The following is an 8,220-nucleotide window of genomic DNA, read 5'->3' on the forward strand; positions in this document are numbered from 1 at the left end:
AGTAAAAAGTTCTCATCTGAATCTCATCAGCTCAAAAGTCCCCTATCTCATCATCTGAACTAGATAGAGGGAGGCTCTGAGAATAATTCATCATGGGGCACAGTTTATTTCCATCTGTGGATCTAAGAAACTCAAGAAACATGTTACCTGCTCCCAAAATACAGTGGTGGGGTGGACATAAGGTACCTAGAAGTTACAGACTTTTACATTCATTTTTAAAAAATATTTATTTATTCATGAGAGACAGAGAGAGAGAGAGAGAGGCAGAGACACAGGCAGAGGGAGAAACAGGCTTTTCACAGGAGCCCGATGTGAGACTCAATCCCGGATCGCGGGATCATGACCTGAGCCAAAGGCAGCCACCCAACTGCTGAGCCGCCCAGGTGTCCCAGACTTTTCCATTCAAAAGGGAGAAAATGAAAGGAAAAAAGGAGTCACTGGTCCCATTTCAAAATTCATCTACTGTCTAGGCCTCTGGGCTTGTGGCTCTTCTCTCTGGGCTTGAAGCTACATCTTCATGGTAATTTTTCCTTTCCTGTGCCAGGTAGTACCTTTTTGTAGCTAAGTTCCATCAGCCTTTTTCCTGCCTAGAGGATTGTGGAGGTGGGTGTCCTGCCTTCATTTTGTCTTCTGGCATCTCTGTCTCTTTCATTCCAAGCTGGCAGTGTTTCTGCTGATGTGACACCCTCAGTAAGCGTGCATGTCATAGGAATTCAATCCATTTGTCTTCTCCACGTAGCTTTCCAAGAGACTCCCATCCCCACTTGTGAATTTTGCTCAGCTGGCTAAGGATCTGTGAGTCACACGCTTCAGCTCTTCAAAGGGCCTTTAAAAATTGTGGTAAAATACATGTAACATAAATTATCCATTTTAACCATTTTAAGTGCACCATTCAATGGCCGTAAGTACACATACAATGTTGTATGAGCATCACCACTGTCTCTCTCCAGAACTTTTTCATCTTCCTAAAGAGAATCTCTGTACCCATTAGATAATAACTTCCCACCATTCCCTCCTCTCCATCCCAGGAGAATAGAATAATATCTATTCTCCTCTTTGTCTCTGACTTTGCCTGTTCTAGGTACTTCGTGTAAGGGAAACCATACAATAACTTTCCTTTTGTGTCTGGCTTATTTCACTTAGCACAGTGTTTTTAAGATTAATTCATGTTATGGCACAGGGCAGAATTTCATTCCTTTTTAGGGAGTAATATTCCATTGTGTGCCTACACCCCATCTTGTTTATCCATGCATCTGCTCATGGGCATTGGGTTGTCTCCACCTTTTGGCTGCTGTGAATAATGCCGCTATGAACTTGGGTATACAAATATTGATTTGAATCTCTGCTTTTAGTTCGTTTGGGTATATACCTACGAGTGGAATTGCTAGATTATATGGTAATTCTGTTTCACTTTTGAGGAACCACCCATTTCTTCATATCCTCATCAACACTTGATATGTCCTTCCTTCTTTCCTTCTTTCCTTCCCTCCCTCCCTCTCTCTCCCCCCTTCCTTTTTAAAAAATAATAGTCATTCTAATGAGTGTAAAGTGATACCTCCTTGTGTTGTTTTTTTTTTTAAGATTTTATTTATTCATTCATGAGACACACACACACACACACACACACACAGAGAGAGAGAGAGAGAGAGAGAGAGGCAGAGTTACAGGCAGAGGGAGAAGCAGGCTCCATGCAGGGAGCCCGATGTGGGAATTGATCCTGGGACTCCAGGATCACACCCTGGGCCAAAGGCAGACGGCAAACCGCTGAGCCACCCACGGATCCCCCTCCTTGTGGTTTTGATTTGTGTTTCCCTGATGACTAATGAGCATCTTTTGTGGGCTTATTTCAAAGAGCTTTTTGTATGACTAAGTCCTCTGAACTTTTGATCTTTCTCAAGTATTAGCAAAAGTTTGTACAGCCGCACTCTCAGCATCTTTCCCAGAACATGCTCTCCTTACAGCGAATCTCCTTTTAGTATCCTTTGTCATTGCACAGTCTAAGTATTCCCCAAACCAGCAAATCCTGGTTCCTTTTGAGTGAACGGCTCTTTCCCTCACTTCGTCGCTCTTCTCTCCATTTTACTGTCAGTAGCAAGAAGAAACCAGGCTTCGCCTTCAACGCTGATTCTACTTAAGGATACCAGTAGGAATTAAGAGGACTTTGAAGGCCCTCAACGGTATCATCCCCCACAGGGTACTCGGTGTGCACTCACGTGAAGCCGGTGTCGACCATGGCGTGGGCATACTGAATATCACCAGCAGATGGCGGGAAAGGGCCAGTAAAATTAACATTTCAACGACTTTAAGGGTGGGCCCCCAGGTATTGGATCCCCTGCTGGTAAATCGCTAATCACTCGTTTTATTGTAGAGTTCACATTGGTCGGAACCGATCATTTTGACCACTAGCCTGGCGAGTGGGAGGCCTTTGTTATGTGCCCATTGCTATTGCCTGCTCCATGCCTTCTACCATCATCCCTTCCCTTTCTTCTGTCCCTATTTCTAGTTCAGACAAACCCATTTCCAGCTCAGCCTTTGCACCGACTGGTCCCCTGATCTGAATGCTCTTCGGCAAGTCTTCAAGAGACTGGCTTATCATGTGTTGGTAGTTCAAATCCCCTATCTTAGAGAGGTCTTGCCTGACCAGTTTCTTTCCCATCACATCACTCTGTTCTGCTTTATTTATAGCATCGATTACTGCGGGACATCACACATTCATTTACTTCTTTATATGTTTGTTACCTGAGCTGGCCAACTGTAAAGTAAGCAGCAAGAGGGCAAGCAACGTGTCATTCTGGCTTATTGCTACCCCTGGTGTGGGGAGCAGTTCCTGGCACATAGATGGTGCTCAATAAATACTTATTAAATTATTGAATGGATGACTGGCTCTGCTATTGTAAAGCTAAGGTTTCAGTGTGACACTTGCATCGTCATGGAAACAAGGTCCTGACTGGGGAAAATGCTCCAATGAGGAGCCAAAATGGAGGGTTTGGCTAGCATACTGCATTATGAGACTATCACCAGTCTTGAGCTTCTGAGGACAGGACCAGGGTACTTGGTCCTGACCTTCCATTGAGCTGAGGCAATGAGCAGGACATCTGTAAGCTCCAAGTTGGCCCTCATGTTCACAGAGACATGTCCCTGTGTTAAACAGTGCAGAATCTTTTTGTGCAGCTTTTTTACTGGTTGGATTGAAACTGCCAATTGTCTTTTAAGAATGCAGCAACATTCACTAAAAAATAAAAAATAAATAAAAATGCAGAGTAGCAACTAGGAGCCTGGATGGCTCAGTAGGTAGAGCATGCAACCTTGATCTCAAGGTTGTGAGTTTGACCTCCATGTTGGGTGTAGAGATTATTTAAAAATAAAATATTAGGGGTGCCTGGGTGGCTCAGTCGGTTAAGTGTCTGCCTTCGGCTCAGGTCATGGTCCCAGGGTCCTGGGACAGAACCCCACATCTGGCTCCCTGCTCAGTGGAGAGCCTGCTTCTCCCTCTGCCTGTGCTGTTCTCCTGCTTGCGCTCTCTCTGTCTGTCAAATAAATAAATAAAATCTTTAAGATAAATAAAAATAAAATATTTTAAAGATTTAAATCTTTTAAATCTTTTTTTTTTTTAAAGATTTTATTTATTTATTCATGAAAGACACATAGAGAGAGAGGCAGAGACACAGGCAGAGGGAGAAGCAGGCTCCATGCAGGGAGCCCGATGAGAGACTCGATCCCGGGACTCCAGGATCACACCCTGGGCCGAAGGCAGGCACTAAACTGCTGAGCCATCCAGGGATCCCCTGAAAGAAATAAAATCTTAAAGAAAAGCCTGCAGCAGCACCTGGTGCCCAGCCCACTTGATTCCTGGGCAGGGTTCAATGACCTCCATCTCCTGTGAAAGTGCATTGTGACTAGCTCTGAGTTGGCCCTTGTACTCATGGGATTTCAGCAGAGCTCTGTTTTAGGCAAATTAGGATTTGCGTAGGGGATAAATAGGTGAGATATTGCAAGATGGAAGGTGATCAGATGCAAGTTCTCACTGCTGTGGATGGTGGTTCTGTTATTACTAGTCAACATCTTAGAGCTATGTGGATTTTTTTTTAGTAAAAGCACGTTAAAAATATGGATTAGAAATAAGTGTTTAAATAGCTATTTATATAAGTTTAATGTAGATATGCATAGTTATGGGCAGAGTCATTTTGGACAAGTTAGTGAAAGAAAACTGGTATAACATCGACTAAACAATTTTCTCTTTTTAGATGTTTACAGTAAAAACAGTTCTAAGTTAAAAACAAATCTGGATAGCACTCAGAGTCCTGAACTATTTTTGAGATCTGGAGCATATTAGTTTGACTCTAGACTCATGTACCTAATGCTGGCTCTCAGCTTTAATTTCAGCTGTTTAATGGAGGGGCAGGGAGATGCTTTCAGAGACCCAATTGGTCCTGTTGTCCCAGAACACTGAAATACAGTCAGAAATTTCAAGATGGTTCCTGACTTCATATCTCATCTCTAAATTTCTGGGGACACAAGTATCTTTGTAGTAGAGGTAGCTTGCTTTCTGCTTGTGATGGAATAGCAGGAGTCCACTCTACCTCCTGTGATAACAATTCAAAATTTCCATCTGGGGAATCCACCTTGGCTCTATTCTCAGTCTCTGCAGAGGCTGGCTCTATTTCTGAATTTGAGGGTAGAGATTTACGACCAAGACTAAGGCAATCATAGTGTTCTATCCCCCCAGCCACTGATTGATTTAGAGATGGACCTAAGACCTAAGTAAGGCCAGTCAGGTCTCCTGATGCTCAGGTCTTGGACTTCTATTTGTGCTGCAGGGGTAGTGAGCTCTCTTTCCTACTGGATTTCCTATTGGAGTTGATGCATAATTGTAGCTGCTTGAAGCCATTATGTACATATAGCCTGACAACGAATCCTATACAGCAGGAGGTGGCATATGACCCCTGGAGGTGAAAGGAAGACAGATTCTTAAATGGCATCATGTAAGCCCTCACCAACAGCCTTGATGATTGTCCCTGGTCCTTCAGTTGGGTGAGCTAATAAATTACCTGAAGAATGTTGACTGATATGTAGCTTAATTGCTCCTTTTTGTAGTTAAGACTGGAATTTACTTTGAAATACATCAAGAAAATATGATGACTTGTTAACAACACTTTCTAAAGTTTGTCCTCTTAGGAAAAGGCAGATGCATAAAATTCAAACATAATTCTTACTTGTTAAAATATGTGAATGAATTCTGGAAATGTGGCTTCATGGCTTTTAAATTCTGTGATTAATTCAATCAATATTGCATGCCTAGGGGTGCGCCTGGCTGGCTCATTCGTTAGAGGGTGTGACTCTTGATCTTGGGTCGTGAGTTTGGGCCCCATGTTGAGTGTGGAGTCCACCTAAAAAATTGTTGCATGCCTACTCTGTGTGCTAGGTGCCCATTCCAGGAAGGTCAGGAAGCTCAGCAATGGGAAATAAATGCAGTTCCTAAATATTTTTATTTGCTCGATTGGCATGCCTCACTTAGTGGGAATATCAGTACTACCTTGAAGAAATGAGCATCTCATCATCTAATAGCTTCAAGTTCAAATTATTCTGAAGTTTGGTCACATTAGTAAAAATAATTACCTTATTTACTACGGGAGCCAAGTCTGGCTTCACGGATGTGTGACCTGTGCAATCACACAGGTCCCCATACTCAAAATAACTCTCTGCTTGTTTTTTTTTTTTTTTTTTTAATTTATGATAGTCAGAGAGAGAGAGGCAGAGACATAGGCAGAGGGAGAAGCAGGCCCCAAGCACCGGGAGCCCGATGTGGGATTCGATCCTGGGTCTCCAGGATCGCGCCCTGGGCCAAAGGCAGGCGCCAAACCGCTGCGCCACCCAGGGATCCCTCTGCTTGGTTTTAATATTCTACTGTAACTGTCTTGAAATTCTTAATGATTTTAGAGCAAGGGACCTCACATTTTTACTTTGCACTGGGCCCCATTAATTATTTGCACTGATGGCGGTCCCTCAAATTGAATCTCATATTCCTTAAATCCCCCACTTTTTTGAATTGCAGAAGCAACTGAATGCATTCTTCATCCAACTTATGCCACCAGCCTGCATTTCCACCATCAGATGCTAGGAAAATGAATGAATTTCTGTACCGTTTCATAGCCTCAGGACACACCAGATGATGATTAAGGGCACGAACATGGAGAAATGTCACATCTTTTACTTCTTTCATCATGTTATTTGACTGATGAGTGATGTTGTGGGAGAGGAGTTTGAGTAACTGCTGGAACATTCTCTTCTGGTTTGCATTGCTCTAGTGAGCTCAGCTTCTTCATATTTGTGCCAAAATTTAAAAATTATTTACTAGTGAAAGAGCCCAAAGAATTACAGGTGCTAAAATTAGGCCCAAAGTTTTTTGCTAAAAAATATGAAGAGGGACGCACTTTGTTCACAGATCACAAGTTGAATCCTTCTTGGAGAGATTCTTTGTCTAAGTAAAAATGGCTCCAAAGATGACACCTGGGAGGGATTGAATGCCCAGTGGGGAAAATTTCTTTCTATCTCTAAGATACATGGCCACCATGACATCTTCAAATTAAATAAGATTTAGGGGACAATGATAAAAGGCAGCTGTGCAGGAAGCAGAGGGAAGATGCCTTACGTGCCTTGGGAGAACTTCAAACTCCCTCTGACTTGAAAGGAAGAGATATAATGTTTGTCCTCCTCCGATTGACTTATTTCACTCAACATAATACCCTCCAGTTCCAACCACGTTGAAGCAAATGGTGGGTATTTGTCATTTCTAATGGCTGAGGAATATTCCATTGTATACATAAACCACATCCTCTTTATCCATTCATCTTTTGATGGACACCGAGGCTCCTTCCACAGTTTGGCTATTGTGGACATTGCTGCTATAAACATCGGGGTGCAGATGTCCCAGTGTTTCACTGCATCTGTATCTTTGGGGTAAATCCCCAGCAGTGCAATTGCTGGGTCGTAGGGCAGATCTATTTTTAACTCTTTGAGGAACCTCCACACAGTTTTCCAGAGTGGCTGCACCAGCTCACATTCCCACCAGCAGTGCAAGAGGGTCCCCCCCACCCCGCTTTCTCCACATCCTCTCCAACATTTGTTCCCTGTCTTGTTAATTTTCCCCATTCTCACTGGTGTGAGGTGGTATCTCATTGTGGTTTTGATTTGTATTTCCCTGATGGCAAGTGATGCAGAGCATTTTCTCATGTGCGTGTTGGCCATGTCTATGTCTTCCTCTGTGAGATTTCTGTTCATGTCTTTTGCCCATTTCATGATTGGATTGTTTGTTTCTTTGTTGTTGAGTTTAATAAGTTCTTTATAGATCTTGGAAACTAGGCCTTTATCTGATACGTCATTTGCAAATATCTTCTCCCATTCTGTAGGTTGTCTTTTAGTTTTGTTGACTGTATCCTTTGCTGTGCAAAAGCTTCTTATCTTGATGAAGTCCCAATAATTCATTTTTGCTTTTGTTTCTTTTGCCTTCGTGGATGTATCTTGCAAGAAGTTACTGTGGCCAAGTTCAAAAAGGGTGTTGCCTGTGTTCTCCTCTAGGATTTTGATGGAATCTTGTCTCACATTTAGATCTTTCATCCATTTTGAGTTTATCTTTGTGTATGGTGCAAGAGAGTGGTCTAGTTTCATTCTTCTGCATGTGGTTGTCCAATTTTCCCAGCACCATTTATTGAAGAGACTGTCTTTTTTCCAGTGGATAGTCTTTCCTCCTTTGTCGAATATTAGTTGACCATAAAGTTGAGGGTTTCTTCTGGATTGTTTTCTGGATTCTCTATTCTGTTCCCTTGATCTATGTGTCTGTTTTTGTACCAGTACCACACTGTCTTGATGACCACAGCTTTGTAGTACAACCTGAAATCTGGCATTGTGATGCCCCCAGCTATGGTTTTCTTTTTTAAAATTCCCCTGGCTATTCGGGGTCTTTTCTGATTCCACACAAATCTTAAAATAATTTGTTCTAACTCTCTGAAGAAAGTCCATGGTATTTTGATAGGGATTGCATTAAACGTGTAAATTGCCCTGGGTAACATTGACATTTTCACAATATTAATTCTTCCAATCCATGAAATATCAGAAAGGGAGACAGAACATGAAAGACTCCTAACTTTGGGAAATGAACTAGGGGTGGTGGAAGGGGAGGTGGGTGGGGGGTGGGGGTGACTGGGTGACGGGCACTGAGGTGAG

Source organism: Canis lupus, chromosome 24 (genome assembly GCF_011100685.1).
Source record: "Canis lupus familiaris isolate Mischka breed German Shepherd chromosome 24, alternate assembly UU_Cfam_GSD_1.0, whole genome shotgun sequence".
Classification (NCBI taxonomy): domain Eukaryota; kingdom Metazoa; phylum Chordata; class Mammalia; order Carnivora; family Canidae; genus Canis; species Canis lupus.